The following is a 22,039-nucleotide window of genomic DNA, read 5'->3' on the forward strand; positions in this document are numbered from 1 at the left end:
CTCCGTCAGGGAGATCCCCTGTCCCCGATGTTGTTTATTGTAGCTATGGAGCCTTTTCACCGGATCATTAAAGCAGCGGAGAGTGCCAATGTGTTAGCCCTGATTGGTGTGAGAAGTGGCATATTCAGATGTTCTCTCTACGTGGATGATGTGGCAGTTTTTGCTCTCCCAAATCCCGATGACCTGAATGCTCTTTCTCGCATCCTTTCGTGTTTTGCACAAATTTCTGGTTTACATTCTAACATCAACAAAACTGAGATTTTCCCCATCAGTTGCAATGGAATCGACATGCAACAGCTTCTTGCCGGTTGGCCAGGGCAGATCAAGAATTTCCCTTGCCGCTACCTAGGCCTCCCGCTCCACTTCAGGAAATTAAGGAAAATTGATTTCCTTCCTCTTATAGACAAGATCGGGGCCAGACTACCAGCTTGGAAAGGTCGCTTCTTTACCTCTGCAGGTCACCAAACCCTAGTTAACTCGGTTCTTAGTGCTATGCCGATGCATCATCTTACAGTCCTTCATGCGCCAAAATGGGTCTTCAAAAGAATCGACCGTTTCAGAAGATCTTTTCTGTGGAAGGGCGAAGACCCTGATCATTCAAATCCAAGTGATAGTCTAGTCAATTGGCAAACTGTTTGCAAACCGAAAAGCTTAGGAGGGTTAGGCCTTCCGGATCTGGACAGGTTCTCTAGAGCACTCCGACTCCGCTGGCTCTGGTTCAAGTGGAAAGAAGTTGATAAACCCTGGGTAGGCATGAATGTGCCTTGTGATGAGATGGACACAAGACTCTTTCAAGCGGCAACGACAATAACGATTGGTGACGGAGCAAAAACTAGCTTCTGGCATGATAATTGGATCCAAAACCGTTGTTTAAAAGATATTGTGCCCAGTTGTTTTAGCCTGGCAAAGAGAAAGCAAAGATCAGTTCAGATGGAAATGCGAGATAATAGATGGCTCACTTCCTTCAGACAATTCACTTCCGTGGAACAAATCCATGATTTGGTACAGCTTGGTGGATTACTCCAACTGGTTTCGCTTTCCCAGGATCCTGACAACATCACCTTGAATTGGACCGAGTCTGGCGTCTACACAACAAAGAGTGCTTACCTTTTCCAGTTCGAAGGCTCATTTGCCACCAATGAGTTTGATTCTCTATGGAAATCCCCGACTGAACCAAAAATAAAATTCTTTGGTTGGCTAGTTCTCCATCAAAAAACTTTGACTGCCCAAAATCTGCTCCGCAGGCATTGGCCTTGCAATTGGATATGTTGCCTTTGTGGTTGTGCCTTTGAAGATACAAATCATTTGTTCAGTTACTGTGTGTTTGTCAGAAAAGTGTGGACCCTAATTTGTCAATTCCAAAACTTGTCTTCGGTCGGAATAAATCCTGTCCTGGATGTGTCAACATGGTGGTCTAGAACCAAATTTGCAGGCTCTAAGAAGGATGTGCAGCTGGTCAGAGGAACTCTTCTAACTACTTGGTGGAATATTTGGTTGGAAAGAAATAGAAGAATTTTCCAAAACTCTTCCTGTTCAGAGATTGAAGTAGCTTATTTTATCAAGCAAGCTATTGATATGCGCAGCTTGGCCTTTAAACCCCCATGAATTTTTTTTAGCTTTTCCTGCAGCTGTAATTCTCTTTCCATTCCTTGGCTTGTAACCTCTGAATCTCTGTGCTACTTTGTAATTTTTCTCTTCTAATGTTAAATTCCGGCAGATCTCCTGCCGTCGTTCTCCTCAAAAAAAATAACCATCGTAAATTCTTGACTAAAACGATCTTGACAGACTGAGAAATGGGGAGTGATGTTTCTAAAGATTTTGTTGTTTCTTGGTAGCCAAAAGCTCCATGCCATTGCGATTATGAGTTCCATATAGAAGGGGACTTGCAACTTGATTCTCAAATCTTCAAGTGCCTCTTGGACTGATACATTCCTCAATCTTGTAGGGCAGAGAGCCAGAGATCCCAGCATTGCTGTGCAAAAGGGAACCTGAATAAGATGTGTTCAAGAGTTTCTTCTTGATTAAGATCACACATAACACAATTGCAATCCAGCCTCACAATTTTTTTTCCTTCTCAGCATATTTGTTCTCTGTTCAATCTATCATTGAGCAGTAGCAAGAAAAAGACTTGTCTTGTTTAAACCTTTTTTCTTTTTACATGGAACATCTCTTTGTTCCCTGATATTATTATTTTTTGCATGAAAAACCTACTAATTTGCAATCGGTAATAACACCTCAAAGATCTCAAGATCAATTTTCATTTAATTAGATGCCCAGATTTCAGGCTCTAGTACCACCTACTTAGATCGGTGGAAATATTGTCTCGTCTTTACATCTATCCATCAGCTAGCTGATTAATATGCAGTTGGTGCGATTAGATCATGCACCTTTATCTCCCATCTGTGCTTATTTCTCATCATTTTTTTCAGATCCTTTGAAGCTAGCCGAAACCCCCTGAAGCTATATACTCCATATCAGAGCCACTGCCCAAATCCTCTCCTTGTTACACAACCCACACTATACGATGAAACAGATTTCAAAAAAAGGATATGCTTGATTAAAAAAAAAACCAGAGAGGATATGCAGAGATACAACTTACAAGTGGTAAAACGAGGGGCAAGAGTTTATAGAGTACTCGACATAATACTAGCTCCATTTTAACATGGGAATAGTAGGCGTCGGAAATGTAGCTGTTACGCAGAGGGAGAATTCATGTAGGATCCCCTTGAAACCTGGCACAACTAATAACATAATTTCGTGCTTAGTGAGTGAGCTGAGCCGTAGGCCGCTGCTGGTGCCGAGAGGCCATGCCGGACAGAGTTTGGAGAGTTGAGCACGATTGTTGAGGATGGAGGTTGCAGAGGGGGCCTAGTGCAAAATCCGCCTTCTGCCCCTCACCGAGCACAAGATGAGAGCGCCCGTTGGTCCAAACTAAGAAGGGGTATAATTGTCTAATCTTTACTCCCTTAGTTGTTCCATGCGGCGGTGCTATACCACCACCGCCCACTGTTAGCTCCACATAACTAGTCCTCCCCCGTCTCAAAATATAAGTATTTTTAGAATAGTGCCAAGTTTTTAAATCTTGACTACTAATAGCAAAAAGAAATTAAAAATAATCAATCATGTAAATTTGATGTTAGATTTATCATTAAATAAATTATCCTAATATGCAACTCTTTTTATTTAAACCATCTTACTTTTATAGGTATTGTTAGTTAAAGAAGCATCTCGAAGACTGTGTCGAAGTTAAAAAGTGCTTATATTTTCGGACGGAGCGAGTAAAATATAAAAGTGGAAGAGTAAAACTGGACATTTTAACACAAGGTTGGAAATACATTTGCCCCTTGCCGGCCGGGACTATTCGTGAGTGCGTTGAGGCACTCTCGTTTCCGATAGCGAACCCAAGGAGCCGCCGCCGCCGTTCCAGTCAGGATAAGAGTAGGTACAATAGCAAGCTATAAACCAACTGCAAACATATTTTAAGGAAATAAATAAGGAGAGAGAAGAGGAGCGGGCTATAGATTTATAGCCAGCTGCAACACGGACTCCAAGATGCGATGTATGTATGACAGTTGGGACCAGGTATTAATAGTGTAGTATGTAACTATTGTATGAATGAGTTATTAGATTGGCTATAGATAAATTGGAGCTAGTAGTTAGTTATACTATTAAATTTGCTCTAAATGGATTATTTCGTTAACCGTTCATAACGAAAAGGCTAGTTAGGGCACCCACAATAGTTATCTATAAGCTCTCTATAAGAGATCCATGTCAGCATATTTTCCTATTTGGAAGAGATTAAATGAAGAGAGAGAGCAAAGCTATCTACTAACATGGAGATAGTCTATAGAGAAAAATAAGGCAATGGATTAGAGAGCTATAGATACCCATGTAGACATACCATTGAAGTGGTTTACTATTAATCTAGTCTATTGCTGAGATGTACATGTTTTATAAATAGCACCTTACTTTACCATTGCGGGCTCTCTTAGCGATCACCCGAGCATCAATCAGGGAGTCGCGCGTGATCACCGGCCTTTCCTTCTTCTTTTTTTTAGCGCGTGGCATTAAATCTGATTTTTGTTACAGGCTTTCCGGGTTGCCTATGAATGCCCTCAAAGAATCAAGCATGCATGCAGCAATGCCTTGAATCTATCCTCCATGATCATTTGTGGATCTAAATAACACCGATTTTGATCTTTAGCCTTTGGACCGAATATTAACGTCAAATTTGATCTTAGCCTCTATGATTTGTGGACTGAAAATAACGACAACTTTTCATATGGTTTTTTTTCTCAATTGTTTGTACATAAATAATTTGCATGCATAAAGTTTATATATAGAAAGTTATGCGCAAAAATTGTACATGCAGATATTGTTGAAAAAAAATATTAGTGGACATTCATCAATAACCAAATTTTGTTATAATTATCTAACAAAAAAATCAAATTTTGTTATAAAAGATTTTGTCATCTTTAGAATGAATAATCTAATAGAATTTATAGTAGCAAATAGTTTTTCATACATAGGGTTGAAATAATAATGGTAGAAGAAACTGATCCAGTAACGTTGAAAACTTGAAACTTAGCTACACAGGACGTGAGTAAGGGAGCAATTCCAACCCCACCCTGCTCATAAGGCCAAGAAGTTTTTGATGGTTTGAGCATTGAGATTGGTGCTTCTATATGACAGATTGAAAACTAGTCCCTCTATTTTTTGATCGATATGCAATTCATGCTAGCTAGTACAGAGGAGGAGCATGGGCTTGATATAGAACGTCCCCATAGGTGAAAGAATTGTCCAAACCATCTTGCTGGCCATTCCAATCCATGCTATTCGAATATCTTGTTAGCCGCACTCGTGATGCCACTCAGTCCCGGTTTGATGAAGCGAACAAGCTCTAATATATATGCATGTCTATTATTGCTAGCTAGTCTGTCTTTTTCGTCATCCACTAGACTTTGAACATATGTAACTACGGAGACTTTTAGTTTGATGTCCTACCACAGCTTTGGTAATGTCAAAGTTTGGGTAAGATTTGGTACTATCAAAATTTTAGTAAGATAGAGTTGAAAAGGTAGGTTTGGAGTGTGCCTATAAGAATTGTGGACAACATCAATATTTTGGCAAATCAATGTTTTAACGGAGGTGTTTGTTTTGTTACCCCTACCAACAATTAAATTGTAATAGGGTTCCAAATCAAAATGGCCTGCGTACAAATTTGCTATTCTAATATTTGGGAGGAGAGGATAGGAGGGGTAAGTATATAACAATTGTGCGGAGGTTATGGTGACTCAAGGCGAGTGGAAAAGATTGCATTTATGGCTCGATCCAATGCAATAAAAAGGGCAGGTTATAAGGGCTCAGTTCCGCTCACATTGTTAGCCCCAATCTTGTTTCAGCTAGAAAAAGTTAATTAAATTGTTTTTTTTGCGAGGTAGGCAAAGGTTAATTTAGTGAGATGTCCATGCTTTTTTTTTCAATAATGGAATTCGATTTAGTCTCTACAAGTCAGTTATCCATACCTGCACCTATATAAATGATCTATGCATCCCGTGCTCAAGGACCCCAAACACAACGAACATACATGTACTTTGCCTGCATTCCAAAACATGTAGCACACAAGATATGATACACAGTAAAGACCTGATTAGAGCTAGCTTGATCGATCAAACTGGGTCTATGGGTGGGAGTTACTGGGAGTGCAGTCGATCCAATATATACAAAAATTGGTGGAGTCGGGTCGGCTGACACAACAACGATTAGAGCCCCGATCGTCATAATTTTCGTCACTACGAACACACTCGCCTACGCATAGACCTATAGTCCCGATTATTTCAACTTAGTCCCGGATTGGATGTTCCGGTTTGTAACCCGGGACAAAAGGGGTTACAAACTGAGATTAAAGATAAGTTCCCTAGCAGTGTTCGGCCTAGGCCCTCTTACGAAAATCAATTTACTGATGTGCTCTAAATGTTGTCCCATTTTTACATCCATACATCAACTAGATCATTAGTAGTTGGTGCAGTTCATGCGCCTAACTCCTGTCTGTGCTTATTTCTCATCATTTTTAGATGCCCTAAAGCTAATCGAAAAACACCGTCAAACTATATCCAGAAACATATATAGTCTACCTCTCCTTGTTACACACCCCTCACTATACGATGAAATAGTTTCAAGAGAATTAATTTCTAAGATATGCAAGTGTTAAAGGAGGGCCACAACAAGCTCTATCTTGCCATGTGCAGCATGCCTTTTGCAAGTTAGAGTTCATGTTGTTCATGACGTAATACTATAGCTAGCTTCATCGTTTAATTAACATTGGAATAGTGGGCATTGGAAATGGAGCTGTTAGAGATACATTGGATTTCCGTATAATCCACTGGACAATTGGTAAAGCTGATAACATGATTGTACTTAGCGAGGGGGCCGAGTCGAAGGTCGGTGCTGGTGTTGAGAGGCCATGCTCAAGGACCCCAAACACAACGAACATTCATGTACTTTGCCTGTATTCCAAAACATATAGCACACACAAGATATGATACACAGTAAAGACCTGATTAGAGCTAAGCTTGATCGATCGAACTAGGTATGTCTAGGGGTGTGGGAGGTACTGGGAATGCAGTCAATCCAACATATACAAAGATTGGTAAAGTCGGGTCGGCTGCCACAACAACAATTAGAGCCCCGATCGCCATAATTTTCATCACCACGAACACACTCGCCTACGCATAGACCTATAGTTTAGTTGAATGGCTGAGCACGTACGGAGGGAATACATCGTTCACCACTCTCCGTTGCCGATTGCAGTGAAGGGGATGACCGGTCTATCCACAGTGGTTGTTTGAGATGTGATTGTAGGGTAGCCAAATTTGATTTTTTTTTTTTGTTTTAAGTTAGATTTGTGATTTTTCTTCTGTTCACTTGTGAATGAATGAACATGGGATTCTGGGATGTGATGAACTGATACGATAGCACTTGTGATTAGGATTTAGTTTGTGCAATTGTAGTAATTGAGCCGGCTAATAACTTCTTTAGTGCCTCCGGGGGCATCGGTGCCTGTTCTTAGGAATCATTGGTGTTGGTTTGGACACTTATAACCGGCATCTATAAACACTATAGGTGTTAGTTGTGTAACTGGCACCGATGATGTTTGTCATCAACCCGCCTAAGGGGTGCCGGCTGGAAATTAAAATCTAGAAACTATGAGGATTTCTCCATCGACACCAATATGCTTTTCCATAGTATTGCCTAGGGACCTTGGATATACTCTGTCCTATAACATGCCATTGGAAATACAATGATTTCTTTAGTTTTTTACTTATGTTTATTTCACTCAGAATTAACTAAAACATACCACTGAAAACACCATGAGCTTTTTCATTTAGTTTTTATTTTTCTGAAATTTAATAATTTCTAGATATGAAACTGTATACCCATCTTGGGCTATCACACTAGTACAAAATGATTTTTGTGAATACCCCTTTAGTTTTACAAGCGGACTAAAAAAATACCTATTTGTGAAAATTCACTGACGATATTCCACTACTGGAGAACCGATCTTTGCCCGGATGGCAAAAATCACATTCGTCCCGGTTTGAATAGGAACCGGGACTAAAGGATCTTTAGTCCCGGTTCAAAAGCCCAGCGGTACTTTTTGATCTTTAGTCCCGATCAGTAACACCAACTGGGACTAAAGATAATTTTTAGTCCCGGTTCAATAGCTGTCAGGCCCCCAACGAACTTTAGTCTCAGTTGGTATCACGAATCGGGACTAAAGATCATATCTTTAATCCCGACATCTCTTGCTCTCTCTCTCTCTCTTACTTATCTCCTCAGCATCGGCAACCGCGTGCACGCCTTCTTCCTTATCCCCTCCTCGTCCACCCCTCTCCTCCGATCCCCTCCTCCCCTTCCCCTCTCCCTCTACGCCGACAGCGGGCAGCAGCAGCGCCCTCCCCTCTGCCGGAGGGGAAGCGGCAGGTGGCAGCGCACGGCTCGCTGAGGGCCCTCCGCCGGAGGGGAGGCGGTAGTCGCCGGGCGCACGGTAGGCGGCCAGGTGCGCGCGGAGCGGAGGCGGTAGGCGGCGGCGCACGGCTCGTTGAGGGCCGTCCACCAGAGGGGAGACGACAGCCACCAGGATAGCACGGTGTGGCGGGCGCGCTGGCCGGGATGGTGCGATGAAGGCCAGTGCAGGCGGCAATGACACTGGATGGTTTTGTTGATGATTTTGTGGATGATTTTGTGATGTAAATTTGTGGATGAGTTTTAGATCTTTTTGTGAATTTGTAGATGATTTTGTGTTGTAAATTTGTGGATGATTTTTAGATGTTTTGTGAATTTGTGGATTATTTTGTGAATGTGATGATTTTGTTGTTGAGTCGGTTCGAAATCAATATGCAAGCAGAAAAAACATTGAAAAATAAAAGAAAAAAACCTTTAGTCCCGGTCCCGGTTGGTAACTAAAGATGGTAGCGCCAGCCACGTGACGCTACCATCTTTAGTCCCGGGTTATTTCAACCTGGACTAAATATGCCCATCTGTAGTCCCGGATTGGACATCCTGGTTTGCTACCCGGGACTAAAGGGGTTGTAAACGGGATTAAAGATGAGGTCCCCAACAGTATTCTGTGTTCGGCCTAGGCCCTCTTGTGAAAATCAATTTACTGATGTGCTCTAAATGTTGTCCCATTTTTACATCCATATATACATCAACTAGCTCATTGGTAGTTGGTGCAGTTCATGCCCATAGCTAACTCCTGTCTCTGCTTATTTCTCATCATTTTCAGATGCCCTAAAGCTATCCAAAAACACCGTCAAACTATATCAAGAGACACAGTCTACCTCTCCTTGTTACACACCCCTCACTATACGATGAAATATATAGTTTCAAGAGAACTAATTTCTACAGAGATGCAAGTGTTAAAAGAGGGCCACAACAAGCTCTATGTTGCCATGTGCAGCATGCCTTTTGCAAGTCAGAGTTCATATTGTTCATGACATAATACTATAGCTAGCTTCATCGTTTAATTAACATTGGAATAGTGGGCATCGGAAATGGAGCCGTTAGAGATACATTGGATTTCCGTAGGATCTACCAGAGAATTGGTACAGCTGATAGCATGACTGTACTTAACGAGGGGGCCGAGTCGAAGGTCGGTGCTGGTGTTGAGAGGCCATGCCATTGCCGGGCATCGAGGGCTCAGATTGGAGCATTGAGCATGGCAGCGGCTGAGGATGGAGGATGGAGAGGGTGTAGCGCACAAGGTGCCTCCAGCCCTTCACCGTGAACAAGACGTACGACATCACCCGGCAGTCCACGGTAGCAACGCCTCCATGCCTTGCAGTTGTGTGTTGATCTTCGTTTCGAGTCCAGCGCATATGCAACAGAAATCTTGTCCAATGGCAGCCCCAGAAAACCACAAGTTCAAATGTATACAGATTTAGGCTGATGAAGTTAAGCCGATGCCATGATGTGTCATGTTTATCGCTCATTACTTGTGTAAAGTAAGGCAAAGAATTATATAAAGCCACTAGAGAAAACCTCAACAAGGGATGTTGGGGAATAACCCCATACTTAGAGTGTTGTATAAACTAATGTATAAAGAACTAAAATACCCCCAAGAGGAGGTTGTACATATATAGCAAATCAAGGGTAAGAATGTAATTTCCCGTTACATATGAATAAAATGAGCCCTTCAAGGGCAAGAGGAGGGGGATCTCTCCCCATTCTATCCACCTCTCTCAGCCTTCATCCCCTTTCTCTATCTCCTCACAGGCCAAGCTTGGGCTCGCTCCCTTTGGAGGGAGGCCCTTGCCATCCTTGTTGCGCTTTGTTCCAACAATGGACATAACCCTCATAAGATGCAATAAGGAAAACATGCATGAACCCAAGTAATAAAAGAAGTTATCATTACTTTTATAACCCCTATCTGTAAGATATATAGCTATGGGCTATGAACTAATACAATCTTTTCTACTTACCATAACCTCATCAGCCAGCATAATTATTATATACCTACCCTCCTATCCTCTCCTCTCTTAAATATGTAGGGCTATTTTGGTTTGGATACCCTAATAAAATTTGTTAAAAGGGTAACAAAACAAACAGCTCCATTAGAACATTGATTTGCCAAAATTTTGATGTTTCCCACGAACTTGTTTCTTATAGGCACATTTTGGCTTTAACCAAAACATCTAGGGGTGGGAGGTACTGGGAATGCAGTTAATCCAACATATACAGAGATTGGTGGAGTTGGGTCGGCTGCCACAACAATGATTAGAGCCTTGATCGCCATGACTATCATGACCACGGAGGCAGTCACCCTATGCATAGACCTAACTGATGGCTGAGAGCGGAGAGAATGCATCGACCGTAGTGGTGGCGTACGTTAGTCGATGACGATCTATCACTAAATGTATGCCGTTTCTAAAAAATAAACTTTTTTCTCTTGTACTTTAATTTTCTAATTAATGATACTGATACTGCTCTTGTATGTACATATTTGAAGTAAGGTATAGTTTCCAATATGAAATCCTACATATTCACAAAGCAAACCATGTGCCAGTTCCTTCTTATGGCCTTCATGACGAGCAAACCATATCACCACAGTTGTATTACACAGACAATGTTCTCTGTCGTTGAAGTTAAGCCACCATCATGATATACCCTTTTCTTTAACAAATTGGCCATTTTCAAAAACTTTTTTTGAAACTAGTCCTTGCAAAAAAACTTCAACCAAAAATAGGCCGCGAACTCAGCGCCATGGATCTTGGCACTAAGCTCTAATCCGAGGTGGCATGAATTTTCTGACTCATCATTGATAATACAAAGTTTCTACATATCTATACAAAGTATATACACACGTATATATATTTTTAATGTGTACAAAAAAATGACGTATAAAAAATATACATGTATATAAACTTTGCATATACATATACAAGCTTTGCATACGTGTATACAAACCTTGTATATGTACATATTAAAAACCAAGAGAAAAAAACACGAATACAAACTTTGTATGCATACGAGTACAAAACTTGGTATACATACAAATACAAACTTTACAAACATACATCTTAAAGAAAACCGGAAGAAAAAAAGAAAGAGAAACCCAACAAAACCGGAAAAAACCAAAACAGAATGAGAAACCGAAAAAAAACAAAAAAGGGGAAAAACTCCCTCCGTGCGGCGCGCCGTCCACCGTACCCTCTCCGTGTGCGACACATGTCTAGTCGCGCAGGGGAGGGCGCGCGCGACTGGCTGCCAATTAGCATTTTCGATGTTTGGTGGAGCTACGTACTAAGACAGGGCACGGTCTTAGTACTAACCATGTACTAGAGTCGTTGTACGCACAATGTCTAGAGTCTAGATGTCTTGGTTGAGTAATGATATGCATTTCTACGCTAGGCTCAGACCGGTGCAACTGTAGTTGACCAAAAGACCCGCAGCTTGATGGTTCGGTCCATGGCATGGAGATTTGTCCTGGCTCAGACACGGCACGGTATGACCAACCGTTGAGTCGTGCATGGACCTCTTCTTCAACATGGCGTGCCGGCCCAGCATGTCATGGCCCAATGATCCCCCCCCCTCTCCCCCCCCCCCTCCCATGGCCATAGCCTATCGGCGGCTAGCTGAAAGAGATGAGGGATGAAAAAATAGACTTATTTCTATCATATTAAGGCAGTCTGCAGTTTAGATAGGGCATGCACCATATGTCACACAGCTTACACCTCAACATACCTTGGGCCTAGGAAGCATGGGGAATACTGTAGCCGGGATGCAATATGGTCACCAAGAACAATTGATATGGAATATGCCCAGATCACCTCATCTCCCAACATTACTCACCCTTGTGTCCAATGTATGAATGAATGGCGAGCACCAAGCACGCAGCACAAGACATTGCCGCCCTCACTAATGCTGCCTACGGAGACAACACCAAGCCTAGGTTGTCTTTGGCTCTGTAAATCAGCCCCAATCCCCTTGCCGCTCAGCAAGGTTTATTAGGTTACGGTCGATGAAAAAATTACGAGGCTATAATTATGGTCAAGGAAAAAAACAACAAAACAACATGATATACAACACGGCTATAAGCTGAAATTAAACCACCGTTGTATAACATTGGTATATATATTTATACTCGGTACTATTTCTTTCAAAGTAAGGAAGATGTTATTAGATCCTTAAAGGCTTGTTTAGTTCGTAGCCATATATTTTCACACCAACCTGTAGGCATGTTGCATGTGCTACAATTTAATATCCCGGTTTTTGGTTGGTTTGTTGAAATTTGATGAAGCTATACATGTTGCATTGCTAGTATAACTAAGGACCCATATATATATGTGATACACTCAATTAATTTCTAGCTGAATCATGCTACATACTTGTGACCAACAATCTACACTTTGTGTGCAAACCTAACAGCCAGCCTCCACATCCAAAATGCATATAGCCATGGATTTTGAGTTTATAAAAAAATAGTCTTAAATCAGTACGTACAACATGACTTTTGAGTAAAACATGCACTAAATAAATATGTGCTAATTAGTTTTGCTGTTAAATTTGTAACCCCTTTTACGGTGGACTGGTAGTACGAGTCTTAGAGCAGGTACAATAGTGAGCTTATAGCCTGCTTATACGATTTTAGCACGTGTGGCAGAGAAAGAAAGCTTGCAAAGAGAGAAGCGAGCGACTATTAGGCCTCCTTCAATGGTTGAGCTAGTGCACTAGCTCATGCTTGTCCACCTCATACAAGAGATAGCAAAAAGTCTACCTTTTTAATAGGTTGTCTCATAGCACATTGTTCAAAATGCTTTGGGTTCCACAACCCCTCTCATATTTTGTTTAGGAGCTTAGCTCTTGAAGAAGAGATAGTGCACTCTCTCTCCTTATCTTCTCTCTCTTCTACATCATACAAAAGCTGATGTGGAGATTTATGAGCTAGCTGACTCATCCTTGTTGGAGGAGGCCTTATGTCCAGCTCTACACGTGAGTCTAGCTAGGCACTTTGCCTGCCATGGGCCCACCTGCCCTCACAACAACCAACGGAAAAATGAATAGACTTAAAGTAATGGCTGGTTAGAGATTAGCTTCATTAAAAGATGAAGTATTCGCTGCTGTTGTATGTTGTTGCAGATGGCTGGTGATTGAAGGACGTGGCAATCGGTTGGAGTCAGCAGTCGGCACTATTATTAACCTTGCTCTTATATAACCTGTACATTTAGCTCGCCTCGCCTTTACCTTTCTAGCTACCATAACCTTAGCATTATTTATTACACACGCTCTCTGATCGATCCTCTCTTCCGAATACAAAAACCAACCACGCAGTTACATGGGATATATACTCTATATATCCAACAAAAACTATATACAGTAGATGGCCAAAAGGGTGAAGTGAAGTAAAATATCGATCAAAAGTGTATCACAGTTGTGTACGTACATGCTCATTTTCCATTCACTGGGACTAGGAGGCACTGGGAATCAAAGAATCACACAAACCAACCTGACCGCCTACAAGAACTTCTGTGTTGGTGAAGAACTGCTCAGACACTTTGCGTGCTGTCCAGGAGCCGGTCCAGTGGCGCAGTGATCATGATGATCGTTTGGTGTGGATGGATCGGCGGATGGCTCCGGAGAGAGGTACTCGCCGTTGGAGTTGTGTGGCTTGTGTCCATGGAGCGAGGGAGCTCGCGATCGATCGACAGGCGCTTGCTTCTTCACTTGTGGTTGTGGACACAATGTATAGGCCTTTTGTGTCTCCTGTACGTTGGCCTTCTTCCTCGTATCTTCTCGTTATCTTAAGAAATATTTGTCGCTGATGCATATGGTATTGTATGCTCTCTTCGTATGGAAGAATTAGAGAGTAGTAGTAAATCTGAAACACATAACATATGAATGTGTGTATCTGAGTTTTGGATGTGTTGAGCACGTTGATCAGGGCTGATCAGTCTATATGTTTGGGTAAATATACATACTGCTCTTCGGCGGACGATATGCAAGTGCTAAGAGCTAGGCTAAGAAGTAGAGTTAATATGAGGATATTGCACAGGTGGAAGACGAAGCTTTGCCCAGCATCATGATCAGCAAGCCATTTCGAGTTACATTGGAGCTCGATCGATTGCTCTGAAGAGGATGCGTTCTAAAGATGGCCAAATGGGCCGCCTGATACGGGCTTGGGCTGAGGTCAGTCGGACCGGCACGGCCCGACCTACATGCTAGACCATGTCGTGCCAGCCCACGGGCTGCATACACGGCCCAGTAAGACTCGGGACGTGCCGGGCTGGCCTGAAGGCACAACAGCTATCATTCTTCTCCACAGAATAAGTCTACTTTTTCCCTAAACTCTATAGGTTGTGTCCATATGACTGAAAAATAAGTCTATTTTGTATTTCTCATGTTTTTGGGCCTTGCCTCATATGGTTAATTAAGTGTATTTTACGTGCCTCTACTATTTTTCTTGATCGTGCCGTGCCGTGCCGGCCCACCGTGCCGAGAGAGCAGCCCAAGCGCGGCCTGGCTGTCGGGCTGGGCCGGCACGAGCATGACCCCAATCGGGCCGTGCTGTGCTTGGGCCGGACCAAATTGACGTGACTTGGGCTGGGCCGTGGGACTCGGGCCATATGGCTATCTATACACGAAGCTGCCTTGACCAGAACGGGGGGCTTACTAGTCACGTTGGTTCTGAAAGTCTGAGAATTAAGTACTGGACAGTAGTACAGCACTAGCTTCTCAATCCTTATTATCTTTTTTTTTTCGTAGAGCTTTTGTTTAATCCTTTTGGCATGACACAGCTATTAATCTGTAATCAGTAATGGTACCTAAAAGATCTCAAGATCAAAGTCTTCACTTAATTAAATGCATATCGACCAACACTGGCTCCTAATTCAGATTTCAGGCTCTATTACTATTAGTACCACCTGCTTACTCATGTGCTCTGAATATTTTTCCCATCTTTACATCAGTAGGCTAGCTCTAGTGAATTAATCTGTAGTTGGTGGCTTGGTGCAATCCCCCCCAACCCCACACACACGAACTATATCAAGAACCAAAGCCTACCTCGTCTCCTCTAGTTACACACACCCTTCACTAATATGATGAAAAAGATTCAAAAGAATAGTGAGAGATACAAGTGATAAAGAGGAGCTCTATCTTGCTGCCATGCTATGCCTGTTGTGCAAGCTAGAGTTCAGATAGAAGCCAAACATAATGCTAGCTAGCTTCATCGTTCCGTATAGGAATGGAAGGCGTTGGAAACATAGCCATTAGAAATGCCTCCGTGTTTTGGTAGAATCTCCTAGATATGGTACACATGACAATATAATGTCGAGCACTTAGCAAGATCCTAGTGCTGGGACCAGAGATGCCATGGCAATAGCTTGGGATGAAGGTTGTAGTATGGATCGAGCCTAGATGTGTCGTGGATAGAGCAAGGAGAGGGCCGGCCGAATAGTGCACGAATCGCGCGCCTGCACCAAGAACAACACACATTGGGGCTGATCGTTTGTGCTGGCTACAACACCGCAGCTGCAGCCAGCCAGCTCTATGCAAGCTGATTTGATGTAGCAGCAACAGGACGCAGCTTGCTGGCTGCAAGTACAAACGATCAAAGCCATTGTTTGTTTGCTTGTCAGTACATCCATACTAGACATGCCTTGTAGTTTGAACATGTTCTCCATTTCGAGTTGAGTGATGTCAGTAAATTAGGAGACAACAGACAAGTATATTTCACTCATCCAGGCAATAATCCACTAATCCCTACAGGATGTGTTGCTCCGTCCTTCTTATCGCTTGTTCCATGCGCCCATCACCTTTTTTCTATGGCAGAGAATTACATCCTAGTCGTTGTGTGTCTAGAATATGGCTGTGTTTAGTTGATGGCAAAGTTTGGATTTTGGTTGAAATTGGGGATGATGTGACTGAAAAGTTGTGTGTATGACAGGCTGATGTGATGGAAAAGGACTGAAGTTTGGATCCAAAGTTTGGATCTAAACACAGCCTATATATAGAGCCCATAGAGAAAGTCTCGACAAGGGACAATAACTCTCGTGAGATGCAATAACCACAGCATGCACCAAATTAATGACTATATATAAACATGTGCTGGTTACTGTTGTTTCATTTCATTAAGGTACGAGGGCTTCTTATTCCACGAGAAAATAACAAAAACACATTTTCATTCTTTCATATACTAAGGGTTTTTAATTAAAAAAGAAAATATTCCATGCTAAAGGATTTGGGTCCATAACTAGAAAGTGCTCTGCCCTTTTTTATCCAATGCCGATGACCTATGTATAAAAAAAGAGAAAGTTATTTTTCATTTTGTATTTAGTTTTTCTTAATGAAATTGAAAATTTAAACTAAAGGGCAAATACAAATGAAAACAACTTTGCTGCCCATGATTGATTTTTATCTAGACGGAAGAGTCCTCTTAATATTTACCATCTTTTCCATCCTATATTTGCCACTAAAACCTCAGCATACATATATGCCTGATCTCCAATCCTCTTCTCTCATAGTATATACAGACACCAAACATGTGCTTCATGGGATCAATAAAAAAAATCTAGTAGCTGTCCAGAAAGAAAATAAAAAGGCCAAGTAATCTTGTACTACAGTTCTACAGACACCCCTGATCCTTCACTGGGACTAGGAGGCACCAGGAACCAAAGTATCACCCATAAAGAACTGATCAGCTGCGAGGCGACGTCTCGATAATCTGTACTCAGCGGATACGCTAGTACTCGTCCGGGCTTCACGAGAACTATGCCACCGGCTGGCATGACGTCCGGCCTCCGCGGCTTCTGTTCTTGCACCGATCCGTGGGAAGATCTGCTAGCGCCCTCCGCCGCTTGTATATGTGGACGTTGTGACACGACTGATGGTTGCTTGCATTTCGGTGACAGGCTCAAGAAATAAAGAACATGAAGTTGCTATCTTTGTCTCGGCGAAGTTACTGCTCTCTCCGTTTTATATTATAAGCTGTTTTGATTTTTTTCGTAGTTAAATTTTTTAAAAGTTTGATCAAGTTTATAGAAAAATATAGCAATATTTTTATATAAAATAAACACATTATCAAAATATATTCGATGTTACATTTTATGAAATTAATTTGATGTTATAGGTGTTACTGGGTTTTTCTATAAATTTGATTAAACCGCAAGAAATTTGATAAAGAAAAAAGAATAAGAAAGACTTAATTATGATATGAAACATAGGGAGTATTTCTTTGTGGTCAGTTATGGCCATTGAAAATTTCAAGATTAAATTTTTTCCCTAATTAAATCCATATCAATCATCACTAGCTTGTTCTTCAGATTTCAGGCTCAGTTAATTTTAAGGAGAAAACACGCCAATCAACAGAGCATAAGATTTAGGGTCATTAAAATAAATACTCCATATTAGGCATTATTGGTAGAGACCTAACTGTTGTATGAGTTGTTTAGATGGTTGGCTCTTGATGATGTGGAAATTAGGCTTAGTACTTTGTGATGGGCATGCTCTTATGGTTATCCATAAGTTAATTAGCATAAAGATATAGTTGGTGCAATCCTTCTTGTCAGTGCTTTTTCTATCACTTTAAGAGGTTCTGAAGCTAGCCGAACCACCAAATATTAAGAGGCACCACTTATGTATCTCCTCTCCTCCTTGTCCGGCCGCCTTTCACTATACCCAACACCCAGTGAAAAATATCCAAAATAGCAATTAGGAGATATACAAGTGATATAAGGAGAAAGAGCTAGCTACTCTATCACTCCATGCACATACCTTGTCTCAAGCTTGAGTTCAGATACACTACTCGACGTATAGTAATTGTTTCATCCCAATATCGTTCGATATAGGAATGGTAAGCATCAGAAATCCAGCTGTTAGCCCAGCTAGAAAACAGTGGAGAACCCCTCTTCGTATGGCACCCGTAATGGTTTTATGTCTCGCTCAGCGAGGGCCCTAAGCAGAGTGTTACGAGGGACTGGAGTAGCAGCGGTCGCAGGGTGTGACTATAATCGATCGAATTGCTGATCCTCCTGCATCGAGGACAAGGTGACAATAGTGGACCGTCCTCCAACGCCTTGATTTCATTTGGGGCCTTGGGGGCTCTCCGCTCAAGATGATCATAACCGGCGCATACGTTTGTCTAGTAGAGCAGGCACAAAAATACCACGTCTGATTCTTTGGTGTGTTGAAAGAAAGAGAGGGTAAGAGCAGGTATAATAAACGGTTTAAGCAGGCGATAGCGCATCCAACCTGGCCAAAGTGATGAGCTGGATGGAAAAAACCAGGAGAGTGGGTGGTAGCGGACGACTATATCGCCGACTACACACAAACTCCAAGAAGAAAGAAACTATAGAAAAAGCTTATCCCATAGTTCCATGTGGGTCTATGTGAGGCAATGCGTGGGTACGGATTAGGCGTAAAAAAATAATAATCAATTTATTGGTGCTTGTGCGTATAACCAACAGCTGTACATACACCCATCTTCTAGTTATCTCTATCGCTGATGTGGTGTTTTTTACCGCCGGCAGTCGCCTGTTTAATTAAACCTGCTCTAAGAGAGAGAAGGAATGCGGGCGACAAAATAAGCGCTAGCTGCAGCACATTCCTCCACACCTGGTGAGCCCCATTTCATGTTCAGTTCTTAATTTGTGATTGGTGAAACCATGTTAGCCTGCGCACAAGACAGGAGGGCAAAGAGAAAAGGTAGGAGGGAGAGAGGAGGGTAGGACCCACTGTATAGTCAAGTGTATAGTGAAGAGATTAGAGATATCTATTGTAGAAATTATCTCTAAAACTATCTATAGATGACATGTATAAAATTATAGCTTGTAACTAATTGTACTATTAAACTTGCTCGTAGTACGCCATAAACCAAAAATTGTAACTCGAGACTCCCGTAGTCCCGTATGTGTCTAGCTTTTCAGCAAAATTATTGATTAGTGAGTTCTAACATGTGCAAACCTGCAGCAAGTTCAGGTTGTGTTTAGATACAGAGGTGTAAAGTTTTGGCGTGTCATATCGGATATACGGACACACATTTAAGGTATTAAATGTAGTCTAATAACAAAATAAATTACAGAATCCGCATGTAAACCACGAGACGAATTTATTAAGTCTAATTAATCCGTCATTAGTAAATATTTATTGTAGCACCATATTGTCAAATTATGACGCAATTAGGTTTAAAAGATTCGTCTCGTAATTTACATGCAATCTGTGTAATTAGTTATTTTTTCGTCAAACTATTGATCGACGGCTTGTGATGTGTTTTTTCCTTTGTCCAAAAGCTTCTATTTTTTTAGTAAAAAAAAAAGCTTCTCTTTTTTACCAATACTGGCATACATAAATTCTCTTGCAAACTTGTTACGAACACTGACATGGAGCCACATCGTGGCTGTGTCTTAATTTTTCATTAAATCAAAATCTTGATATTTTTGTTCGTATGAGCACTGCTCTGCAGTAGCCAGTCAATCAATGCTATGTTATTATTCATATTATTGGATTTTCAATCAGCCGATAGCGTTGTCCTGCAGTATGCTAGTTTTGCATCTGTGATTTGAAGTCGTGCACCCACTTCTCATAGCTCTACTGATAGTAGAATTAATTTGGAATCTTCGATCTCATGTGAACAATTTTGTGAGATGTGTGATTGTTGTTCCTACCGCGCAAGTTTTTCTATGGAAAAAGTACGAATTACCTCCCGAACTATCGCGGTCGTTCGAATTATCCCCTGAAATACAAAACCGGACATCCTTCACCACCAACTATACAAACCGGACGAATTACCCCCCTCGACTCAATCCGCGGTGGTTTTGATCCTACGTGGCAGTCCAGTCAGCAATTTATTTATAAAAAAAATAGGTGATCCCACCTGTAAGTTTCTTACTCTTTTTCTCTCCCAATCTCTCACTCTCTCTCTCTCTCTTCAGCTGGGCGAGGGAAGGGCGCCGAGGCGAGGCTGCGGCGGCGAGGCGAGGCGGCCGCCGCAGCAGAGGCAGAGGAGGCTGCAGCGGCGAGGTGAGGCGAGGCGAGGTGACGGCGGCGCAGGAGGCTGTGGCAGCGGAGGAGGCGAGCACTGGCGGAGGAGGCTGCGGCGGTGAGGTGAGGCGAGGGGAGGCTGCGGCGGCAGAGGAGGCTGCGGCGGCGAGGTGAGGCGAGGAGAGGCGGCGGCGGCGGAGGAGGCTGCGGCCTTGGAGGGGAGACGAGCACTCCGGCGGCTAGGGCGGAGTAGGCTAGGTGGAGGACTCCGACTCCACCGCGCTCTTCCGCCGCCCCCTTGCCTCCTCCGTCGCCGCGCTCGCCTCCTTCGAGACGCGACGGCGGCATCACGCGGGCACACTGGCGCGGGGTGACGGCGACAGACGGCGCGCGAGCGGGGCTCGAGGCGACGGCGACGACGGACGACGGCGCGCGGCGCAGGCGGGGCTCGAGGGGAGATGGCGACGGCGCGCGGCGCGAGTGATGGCGATGGCGACCGCCCCTCCTCGAGTTCCTTCGCGGGATCGACGAGCCGCCGAGCAAGCTCGAGCTCCTGCACGCGGGATATACGAGCCACCGCTGCGTCCTCCCCGCGCTCCGCCACCGCCCGCACACCGCCGCCACCACGTCCTCCCCCACCGCCGCCGACCCGTTTGAGAGAGAGAGGAAGAGTGAGAGAGAGAAGAGAGAATGAGGAGATGACAGGTGGGTCCCACATTTTTTTTTTATAATAGAGTGGTGACTGGACTGCCACGCGTACGCTACGTAGACCAAAACCACCGTAGATTGGGTCGAGGAGGGTAATTCATCCGGTTTGCATAGTTGGGGGTAAAGGATGTTCGGTTTTATGGTTTAGAGGGGTAATTCGGACGACCATAATAGTTCGAGGGGTAATTCGTCTTTTTTTTCTTTTTCTATCTGCTCCACATTACTCCTTTGCTTGTCTTTAACCTCTCTTAAATTGAAACCTACTCCACTTGATTTTGCGAAACAAAAAAGGCAAGATATTTGCCTCACTAGTCCTCTTTCTCACCTACTTCAACTTCAAAGTCATCAGCAGCTATCCATCTGCCTCTTCTTCCTACACATACACCTAGTTCTGCATCTTTTCTAAACGGAAACCATTTCTGCATCCTTGGTACAATCTTGAGCCGAAATAATCTTCAGTTCTCACAGACCACACGAGCTGGATTGAGGTTGGGAGGCACCGAGAATGCACCTATCAGCTAAGCACATCATGGGAGCGCTTACTTCTAATCTGTCCCCATAGGCCATGCCAATCCAAACACACCAGGCATAAGTCCTTCCTTCGCATCAACTAGTGTTCCTTGAGATGGGGACATGCCATGCTACTAAACCAGTAGCATCTTCCTGCTTGGATCGACCGTTGCAGTTTCTGGCGATGGATGTTGTTGTGTTCGAAGCGAGACAAGCTGGGGGTACTGTACGCGTTGTTGCTCTTTGCTAGGGTGTTTGACAACGATGGAATGATTTCTATGCCTTGCCTCGTAGCTTTCGGCATGTGGTGTTGGGAACTAATTTCATACTCACGTAAAACGGAGTAGTTAATTTTAAATATGATTTTCTAAAACAACTTTCGTATAGAATTTTTTTTAGAAAACGTATAGTTTAGTACTCAAACATATAGATTAGTACATTTGGGAAGCGTACAGAAAGAAAACGAGCGAGCTTGAGTTTGGAAGATAGAGCAAAGAACAGGGATCCTTAACCTCCGCCTTCGTTCTCAAGATATGGATAATGTCTAGAGGTTTATAACGAGTACGTCTATGCTCAAGTAATGTTGTTGCAGTTGAACTCGTAAAAACAAGATCGAGTTGCCGTGTAACTAGATATGAGAGAATCTCATATGCCACTGAAAATTGTCCTAATTTCTTATATGCCATTGGTCTAAATTTCTACACCCTCTTATATCACTCCTATATGTTGACTGTGTATTGACCGTTAACTCCTAAGTAAAAAAGACATATTTGTTCTTCTGAGTATATGAAGCTGGAAATGCATAGTCACAACTCTCTAGGAACTCTATAGTCCACAAAATCACATA

Source organism: Oryza sativa, chromosome 2 (assembly GCF_034140825.1).
Source record: "Oryza sativa Japonica Group chromosome 2, ASM3414082v1".
Classification (NCBI taxonomy): Eukaryota; Viridiplantae; Streptophyta; class Magnoliopsida; order Poales; family Poaceae; genus Oryza; species Oryza sativa.